This window comes from Micropterus salmoides, unplaced genomic scaffold, assembly GCF_014851395.1.
Source record: "Micropterus salmoides isolate LMB-PRFRI ecotype aquatic unplaced genomic scaffold, ASM1485139v1 Ms_hic_scaffold_12, whole genome shotgun sequence".
NCBI classification, from domain to species: Eukaryota; Metazoa; Chordata; class Actinopteri; order Centrarchiformes; family Centrarchidae; genus Micropterus; species Micropterus salmoides.
Genome location: NW_024040263.1, coordinates 35898986 through 35908838, shown reverse-complemented (window position 1 = coordinate 35908838; position 9853 = coordinate 35898986). Strand labels below are relative to the sequence as shown.

The 9853-nt window shown below is 39.6% G+C and overlaps 3 long non-coding RNA genes across 13 annotated transcripts; all 3 read right to left on the bottom strand.

Annotated features, from left to right (window-relative positions):
• Positions 1 to 4602: 4602 nt before the first annotated feature.
• Positions 4603 to 4958, bottom strand: LOC119899904. Its single transcript, XR_005443953.1, has 2 exons — positions 4851 to 4958; positions 4603 to 4757 (listed from the first exon to the last, which is right to left on the bottom strand). It is a non-coding gene; the product is annotated as an uncharacterized LOC119899904 (long non-coding RNA).
• On the bottom strand, positions 4953 to 7577 carry LOC119899903. 10 transcript variants are annotated; one of them, XR_005443948.1, is made up of 11 exons: positions 7506 to 7577; positions 7241 to 7409; positions 6975 to 7147; positions 6709 to 6878; positions 6444 to 6615; positions 6178 to 6350; positions 5913 to 6084; positions 5647 to 5819; positions 5382 to 5551; positions 5116 to 5285; positions 4953 to 5019 (listed from the first exon to the last, which is right to left on the bottom strand). It is a non-coding gene; the product is annotated as an uncharacterized LOC119899903 (long non-coding RNA). The 10 variants fall into 10 exon arrangements; XR_005443943.1 differs by having other exon boundaries at positions 7241 to 7412; positions 7506 to 7571; XR_005443945.1 differs by having other exon boundaries at positions 5647 to 5816; positions 7241 to 7412; positions 7506 to 7571.
• A 9-nt stretch (positions 7578 to 7586) lies between these two features.
• LOC119899905 lies at positions 7587 to 8202 on the bottom strand. 2 transcript variants are annotated; one of them, XR_005443955.1, is made up of 3 exons: positions 8035 to 8202; positions 7771 to 7943; positions 7587 to 7674 (listed from the first exon to the last, which is right to left on the bottom strand). It is a non-coding gene; the product is annotated as an uncharacterized LOC119899905 (long non-coding RNA). The 2 variants fall into 2 exon arrangements; XR_005443954.1 differs by having other exon boundaries at positions 7771 to 7940.
• Between the last annotated feature and the right edge of the window lie 1651 nt (positions 8203 to 9853).

Below are 9853 nucleotides of genomic sequence, written 5' to 3'. Positions count from 1 at the left end.
CCACCGTTGGTGTTAGCAAAGACGAGCTCTGCGTTTCCACATGGGTATTTATGCCGATGGTACACAAATCGATAGAACCACAGGTACTCATCTTTGTTCAGTGGAACAAGGGCATACCCAAACGCCTCCTTAGTCTTGTGCTCTTTGACCTGCAAAAGAAAACAACAAATAAGATAAAATAGTAATTAATTAATTTAGAATATAATTTGTCTCAAAATGCATCACAGAGCCAGAAACACAGTAGAGCAAGCATTAGTGCAAGGGAAAACTCCCTTTGCACCGAGAGAAACCTTAGCAGAGCCAGGACTCTTAAGGGGGACCTCTCTGATTCAGGCTTGCTGGAAGTGGTGCAGATGAATTCAAACACATATCAAGATGGGACACATTGGCATAGACAGAGTACATTCACACATTACACCATAGTTAGACGGCACACAGTGTGCTTATAAAGTTACAGCGACAGAGGAACTGGTTTAGTCATACTTGCACTGATGTCAGTAATACTTGCACTAGTAACTTTAGTGTTTTTATCGCACACCCCTAGATGGCAGTGTGCTCATAGGCTCATTATTACAGAGATGGCCAAATGAGAATAACTAGGTCAGTAATGGCATGAGATTGAATTGCAGGTATATAGGTTTTCATGCAGTATGCAAATGTGCCATAGACTGCAATTCAATTGTTATCAGGATATTTATAAAATGTTTTTAAATTAAATTGAAGTTAAAAAACTTGGAAATTAACTTACTCGTATTAGTCTCCTTCCGTCTGATGCTGATTCAGCGGTGAGAACCTCCATGACAGTCATATTGGTGACCACACCTCTCCTGTGTCCCGTTGAACAGATGATGTACCCAGAGAGAAGGCCGTAGAACTCCTCAAGATTCTGAACTGTGGGATTTCTTTCCAGTGTGCCTGTAAAGTAGTGTGAAAGGTTCAAGGTGAGACACTGCTCTTCTAACACTGAAGGATTTTGGAAAAACATTTTCCTTAACACTCACCAAGGGCTGCAGGAATTTCCTTGCCAGCCCTCGTCAGAAATGTGGAAATGTGGCTGGCATCAACAAGCATCTCTGAAACAAAAGAGAATAGGTTCTCAGTCTTTTCCTAGAGCCCCTCACACCTCATGTTCTAGTCCTTGTCAAGGTAACACGTGGAATTGCGATAATGGCATTAAGGGATCTGTGATTAGATAGAACTCAAGAAGGTTGTGAGATCCATCCCAGCGGCTGCCAACGGGGGAACGAGAGATGACCCAACCTCTGTGCTCTTCTTCTTCTTCTGTTTCATTACAATTCTCTTGTATTGATTGCACTATTCATTAACTCCTACTTCTTCCCCTGGGTATTTACCCCATTGATGCTATACATGCTTTTAGCTCTTACTAGTATTTATTGCTGCTCTTGCTATTGTCACTTGTAGATCTCTTACTGTATAAATGCTTTGTTGATGCTTGTATGTTGTTCATCAAACAAAGTAGGTCGCTTTGGATAAAAGCGTCTGCCACATGATAAACCATGTTAAAGTCAATATTTAGCAGTTTGGATTTTACAATCGGGATTGTAATGTAAACTTTGGAAGGTAAAGTGATCCAAATGATTAACACATTCCACATTCGCATCAAAATAACAAGTGTGTCCAAGTTTAATCCAAAGTTTTTAAATATTTGAATGGTTGAACAGTCCAATACTTGACAGGAGGGAATTAATGTATTTTATAATGTGCACATCTTGCCAATGGGCAAGAAAATCGGGCCAGCTTATTTTCATCTGGTGACTTTGTTAGAAATTAGAAACATTTGCATGTTCTCGTTTTGGAATTGTGGCATCAGAAAGGACCATTCATTTGGAATTACGCCCTTTTAAAGGTTCAGTGTGTAATATTTCTTAGGTCTGTTGACAGAAATGCAATACAAGACCCATAACTATGTTTTCAGCGGGGTATAAAGACCTTACGTAATAAACCGTTACGTTTTTATTACCTTAGAAATTAACAACACCAGGTTGCATCAACACAGGCACTTAAATTACCTGAGGCAAGCACCGGCCTTAACACCACAACTCAGTATCATGCCCCTGTAGCTTGGAGGGAAATAATCCATATGGCTCCTACAGAAACATTTCTTGGAATTGTTAGTGTTTTCGATCATAACATTAGTGCTCAAGATACAAAAATAGGACTGCTAGAAACATTTCTTGGAATTGTTAGTGTTTTCGATCATAACATTAGTGATTAGGACACAAAATCAGACTGATTTGGAAGGAGTTACCTTGAATAGGTGTTTCGCTCATCCGCCTGTAATGTGACTGGGGCCTATGTTAACAGTGCACTGCAATCCACGCGCGGTAACCAATCAGGCGATCCCTTTATAAGTAATTATGTGATATTAGAACTTGGAAGGGAGGATCACTCGTTTGGAATTGTATAATAATAATGATAATTGCATATCAAATTAACTAGATGAACACAATGCACAATATTTAAAAACTATCTATTGGAATGGAGGATCACTTGCTTGGAATTGTATAATAATAATGATAATAATAATGATAATAATGATAATTGCATATCAAATTAACTAGATGAACACAATGCACAATATTTAAAAACTATCTATTGGAATGGAGGATCACTTGCTTGGAATTGTAGATCAAATTAACTAGATGAACACAATGCACAATATTTAAAAACTATCTATTGGAATGGAGGATCACTCGTTTGGAATTGTATAATAATAATGATAATTGCATATCAAATTAACTAGATGAACACAATGCACAAAATTTAAAAACTATCTATTGGAATGGAGGATCACTTGCTTGGAATTGTAGATCAAATTAACTAGATGAACACAATGCACAATATTTACACACTACATACTGGAATGGAGGAGCAGTTGCTTGGAATTTGATATCTTTACATAGTAAACAAACATTTGCATGTTCTCGTTTTGGAATTGTGGCATCAGAAAGGACCATTCATTTGGAATTACGCCCTTTTAAAGGTTCAGTGTGTAATATTTCTTAGGTCTGTTGACAGAAATGCAATACAAGACCCATAACTATGTTTTCAGCGGGGTATAAAGACCTTACGTAATAAACCGTTACGTTTTTATTACCTTAGAAATTAACAACACCAGGTTGCATCAACACAGGCACTTAAATTACCTGAGGCAAGCACCGGCCTTAACACCACAACTCAGTATCATGCCCCCTGTAGCTTGGAGGGAAATAACCCATATGGCTCCTACAGAAACATTTCTTGGAATTGTTAGTGTTTTCGATCATAACATTAGTGCTCAAGATACAAAAATAGGACTGCTAGAAACATTTCTTGGAATTGTTAGTGTTTTCGATCATAACATTAGTGATTAGGACACAAAATCAGACTGATTTGGAAGGAGTTACCTTGAATAGGTGTTTCGCTCATCCGCCTGTAATGTGACTGGGGCCTATGTTAACAGTGCACTGCAATCCACGCGCGGTAACCAATCAGGCGATCCCTTTATAAGTAATTATGTGATATTAGAACTTGGAAGGGAGGATCACTCGTTTGGAATTGTATAATAATAATGATAATTGCATATCAAATTAACAAGATGAACACAATGCGCAATATTTAAAAACTATCTATTGGAATGGAGGATCACTTGCTTGGAATTGTAGATCAAATTAACTAGATGAACACAATGCACAATATTTACACACTACATACTGGAATGGAGGAGCAGTTGCTTGGAATATCTTCACATAGTAAACAAACATTTGCATATTCTCGTTTTGGAATTATGGCAGCAGAAAGGACCATTCATTTGGAATTTTAAGCGAGCACAAGCAAAGATCAACTTCTGGACTGCTTTTCAAGTCAAGGAGGATCACTTATTTGGACTCAGTGACAACGCTGTCTAACAACATATACCAATTGTTCAGTATATGCCTACAAGTTTATTATTAATTACTTCTTGCTTCCAATCATATCATTTGTTTCTTTGGTACATGGATGTTTATTTTCACACCCCCCAAATCAAATTCCTTGTTAGTGTAAAAACTACTTGGAAATAAAGCTGTTTCTGTTTCTGATTCTCCTTAAACCCCAAATGATATCCTGCACTGCTAATGAACAAGTTTGAGTGTCTGTAATGTGGCCTGTGCCTAGATCAGCTTTTTGCTGTGGAGTGTTGATAATAAACGTTTAAATTAACACTGTGAGGTGCTTGAAGTGTTTTATACGTATGGATGTTATTTCAGGCCAGTCAAATGCTGATTTAATGCTGATCAACTCACTTTCAGCCGCTCGGTCATCACTTTAAAAAACAAAAACCTTCATTTTAACAAAGAAAACAATGCTCCAGAGATTTTTCTAAATCAACTTAATGGAAAATGGAACAAAACCTAACCACTCTGGCATTAAAAACAAAGGTGGACTTGCATATCTTACAGTTATTTTATATTTTATGCCACCTATTTATTTGGCCGACATTGATATTTCAGATGTCTTTTAAATGAGCTACTTAACATTGGACATGAATGTTCATAGTCTGGAATTCCGCATAGGGAATTGGACACAATCTCATCCCCATCCCCAGTGAAAGAGTACACATTATTTGACATTGAAAAAACTTTTATTAACCTTGTCATGGTTTTTTTTGTAAGTTTGTGTGTGTGTGTGTGTGAAGGCATCTGCATTATCATTAGCAGGTGCTGTGTTAATGTTAATGATGACGGTTCCTTTTCCACCTCACAACCACAATGTTGCTGCTGAAACAAAAGAAGACGGTCAATTTGTATTGTGATGTACAGTATCTGTTTTCACCTCTGAAATGTGTGAAATTGTGTGATATGTAAACTTACAGAACCAGGCACAGCATCAGGAGGTGGATGAGACACCGCCTGGCCGCAGAACTTGCAGGCTATGAACTTGAGGTGCCGACTCCTTTTAGAACAACCTAAAATATTTCCATCACTGATATTAACAGCTGGAGGATGACGGTTCCTTTTCCACCTCACAACCACAATGTTGCTGCCGAAACAAAAAAAGACAGTCAATTTGTATTGTGATGTACAGTATCTGTTTTCACCTCTGAAATGTGTGAAATTGTGTGATATGTAAACTTACAGAACCAGGCACAGCATCAGGAGGTGGATGAGACACCGCCTGGCCGCAGAACTTGCAGGCTATGAACTTGAGGTGCCGACTCCTTTTAGAACAACCTAAAAATATTTCCATCACTGATATTAACAGCTGGAGGATGACGGTTCCTTTTCCACCTCACAACCACAATGTTGCTGCCGAAACAAAAAAAGACAGTCAATTTGTATTGTGATGTACTGTATCTGTTTTCACCTCTGAAATGTGTGAAATTGTGTGATATGTAAATTTACAGAACCAGGCACAGCATCAGGAGGTGGATGAGACACCGCCTGGCCGCAGAACTTGCAGGCTATGAACTTGAGGTGCCGACTCCTTTTAGAACAACCTAACAATATTTCCGTCACTAATATTAACAGCTGGAGGATGACGGTTCCTTTTCCACCTCACAACCACAATGTTGCTGCCGAAACAAAAAAGACAGTCAATTTGTATTGTGATGTACTGTATCTGTTTTCACCTCTGAAATGTGTGAAATTGTGTGATATGTAAACTTACAGAACCAGGCACAGCATCAGGAGGTGGATGAGACACCGCCTGGCCGCAGAACTTGCAGGCTATGAACTTGAGGTGCCGACTCCTTTTAGAACAACCTAACAATATTTCCGTCACTAATATTAACAGCTGGAGGATGACGGTTCCTTTTCCACCTCACAACCACAATGTTGCTGCTGAAACAAAAGAAGACGGTCAATTTGTATTGTGATGTACTGTATCTGTTTTCACCTCTGAAATGTGTGAAATTGTGTGATATGTAAACTTACAGAACCAGGCACAGCATCAGGAGGTGGATGAGACACCACCTGGCCGCAGAACTTGCAGGCTATGAACTTGAGGTGCCGACTCCTTTTAGAACAACCTAAAAATATTTCCATCACTAATATTAACAGCTGGAGGATGACGGTTCCTTTCCACCTCACAACCACAATGTTGCTGCTGAAACAAAAGAAGACGGTCAATTTGTATTGTGATGTCCTGTATCTGTTTTCACCTCTGAAATGTGTGAAATTGTGTGATATGTAAACTTACAGAACCAGGCACAGCATCAGGAGGTGGATGAGACACCGCCTGGCCGCAGAACTTGCAGGCTATGAACTTGAGGTGCCGACTCCTTTTAGAACAACCTAACAATATTTCCGTCACTAATATTAACAGCTGGAGGATGACGGTTCCTTTTCCACCTCACAACCACAATGTTGCTGCTGAAACAAAAGAAGACGGTCAATTTGTATTGTGATGTACTGTATCTGTTTTCACCTCTGAAATGTGTGAAATTGTGTGATATGTAAACTTACAGAACCAGGCACAGCATCAGGAGGTGGATGAGACACCACCTGGCCGCAGAACTTGCAGGCTATGAACTTGAGGTGCCGACTCCTTTTAGAACAACCTAAAATATTTCCATCACTAATATTAACAGCTGGAGGATGACGGTTCCTTTTCCACCTCACAACCACAATGTTGCTGCTGAAACAAAAGAAGACGGTCAATTTGTATTGTGATGTCCTGTATCTGTTTTCACCTCTGAAATGTGTGAAATTGTGTGATATGTAAACTTACACAACCAGGCACAGCATAATGAGTTGGATAAGACACCGCCTGGCTGCAGAACTTGCAGGCTATGAACTTGAGGTGCCGACTCCTTTTAGAACAACCTAAAAATATTTCCATCACTAATATTAACAGCTGGAGGATGACGGTTCCTTTTCCACCTCACAACCACAATGTTGCTGCCGAAACAAAAAAAGACGGTCAATTTGTATTGTGATGTACTGTATCTGTTTTCACCTCTGAAATGTGTGAAATTCTGTGATATGTAAACTTACAGAACCAGGCACAGCATCAGGAGGTGGATGAGACACCGCCTGGCCGCAGAACTTGCAGGCTATGAACTTGAGGTGCCGACTCCTTTTAGAACAACCTAAAAATATTTCCATCACTAATATTAACAGCTGGAGGATGACGGTTCCTTTTCCACCTCACAACCACAATGTTGCTGCTGAAACAAAAGAAGACGGTCAATTTGTATTGTGATGTACTGTATCTGTTTTCACCTCTGAAATGTGTGAAATTGTGTGATATGTAAACTTACAGAACCAGGCACAGCATCAGGAGGTGGATGAGACACCGCCTGGCCGCAGAACTTGCAGGCTATGAACTTGAGGTGCCGACTCCTTTTAGAACAACCTAACAATATTTCCATCACTATATTAACAGCTGGAGGATGACGGTTCCTTTTCCACCTCACAACCACAATGTTGCTGCTGAAACAAAAAAAGACGGTCAATTTGTATTGTGATGTACTGTATCTGTTTTCACCTCTGAAATGTGTGAAATTGTGTGATATGTAAACTTACAGAACCAGGCACAGCATCAGGAGGTGGATGAGACACCGCCTGGCCGCAGAACTTGCAGGCTATGAACTTGAGTGCCGACTCCTTTTAGAACAACCTAAAAATATTTCCATCACTAATATTAACAGCTGGAGGATGACGGTTCCTTTTCCACCTCACAACCACAATGTTGCTGCCGAAACAAAAAAAGACGGTCAATTTGTATTGTGATGTACTGTATCTGTTTTCACCTCTGAAATGTGTGAAATTCTGTGATATGTAAACTTACAGAACCAGGCACAGCATCAGGAGGTGGATGAGACACCGCCTGGCCGCAGAACTTGCAGGCTATGAACTTGAGGTGCCGACTCCTTTTAGAACAACCTAACAATATTTCCATCACTAATATTAACAGCTGGAGGATGACGGTTCCTTTTCCACCTCACAACCACAATGTTGCTGCTGAAACAAAAGAACGGTCAATTTTTATTGTGATGTACTGTATCTGTTTTCACCTCTGAAATGTGTGAAATTCTGTGATATGTAAACTTACACAACCAGGCACAGCATAATGAGGTGGATAAGACACCGCCTGGCTGCAGAACTTGCAGGCTATGAACTTGAGGTGCCGACTCCTTTTAGAACAACCTAACAATATTTCCATCACTAATATTAACAGCTGGAGGATGACGGTTCCTTTTCCACCTCACAACCACAATGTTGCTGCCGAAACAAAAAAAGACAGTCAATTTGTATTGTGATGTACAGTATCTGTTTTCACCTCTGAAATGTGTGAAATTGTGTGATATGTAAACTTACGGAACCAGGCACAGCATCAGGAGGTGGATGAGACACCGCCTGGCCGCAGAACTTGCAGGCTATGAACTTGAGGTGCCGACTCCTTTTAGAACAACCTAAAAATATTTCCATCACTAATATTAACAGCTGGAGGATGACGGTTCCTTTTCCACCTCACAACCACAATGTTGCTGCTGAAACAAAAGAAGACGGTCAATTTGTATTGTGATGTACTGTATCTGTTTTCACCTCTGAAATGTGTGAAATTGTGTGATATGTAAACTTACACAACCAGGCACAGCATAATGAGGTGGATAAAACACCGCCTGGCTGCAGAACTTGCAGGCTATGAACTTGAGGTGCCGACTCCTTTTAGAACAACCTAACAATATTTCCATCACTAATATTAACAGCTGGAGGATGACGGTTCCTTTTCCACCTCACAACCACAATGTTGCTGCTGAAACAAAAAAAGACGGTCAATTTGTATTGTGATGTACAGTATCTGTTTTCACCTCTGAAATGTGTGAAATTGTGTGATATGTAAACTTACGGAACCAGGCACAGCATCAGGAGGTGGATGAGACAACGCTCGGGCAGTTTCTCTGGCTGCATCTTCAGCCTCCAGTGCGTCGTTAACGATTTTTAGAAGTTCATACACCCACCTTTCCCGAACTTTGAGGAAGTAACAGTCAGGTGACGACTCTCTTTGGGACATCTTCCAAGTTGAATAAAACAAGATATGACCATGTGAACCATTTGAACGAGTAAATTAAATGCATTAAAAGCTTGAATTCCTGGGATGTTAGGAGCACATACAATATTTGTACTGACATAAGTATTTTCGATGTTTTCAACAGAGCTACTCAACTTCAGACATTAATGTTCTCATTCTGGTATCCTGCATAGAGAATTGGACACTCTTTGTAACATATCAGATTCTGTGTTTGGAAGATTTAGACAATTGGATTTCATTCTTGGAGTTAAATTAGGAAATAAGATTTCATCTTTAGATTGTTGCATACATGTCCAATATGCAGAAGGCTACCTCAAATTAGACATTGATATTCCCTTTTTGGAATTTTGCACTGGATACACTTTTAGGAACAATAGAGCATACCTTTGGAATACTACAAAATACGATTTTACTATGGGAAATGTATCTTGAATTCTCGAATGTGAGTTACCTTTCATTCGAGATGTACTCTAATAGACGCATCAGGAAGCAGAATGAGCCAGAGCTCGAAGTTAAGACTGCTCATGGAGTTCCTCAAGGATCTGTCCTTGGACCAATCCTCTTCACTTTATATATGCTTCGTTTAGGCAATATTATCAGGAAATATTCCATAAGCTTTCATTGTTATGCAGATGATACTTAGTTAGATCTATCGATCAAACCAGATGAAACTCATCAGTTAGCTAAACTTCAAATGTGCCTTCAGGATGTTAAAACCTGGATGACCTGTAATTTTCTAATGTTAAACTCAGATAAAACTGAAGTTATTGTTCTGGGGCCCAAGCACCTCCGTGACGCATTGTCTAAAGATATAGTTTCACATTGATGGCATCACCCT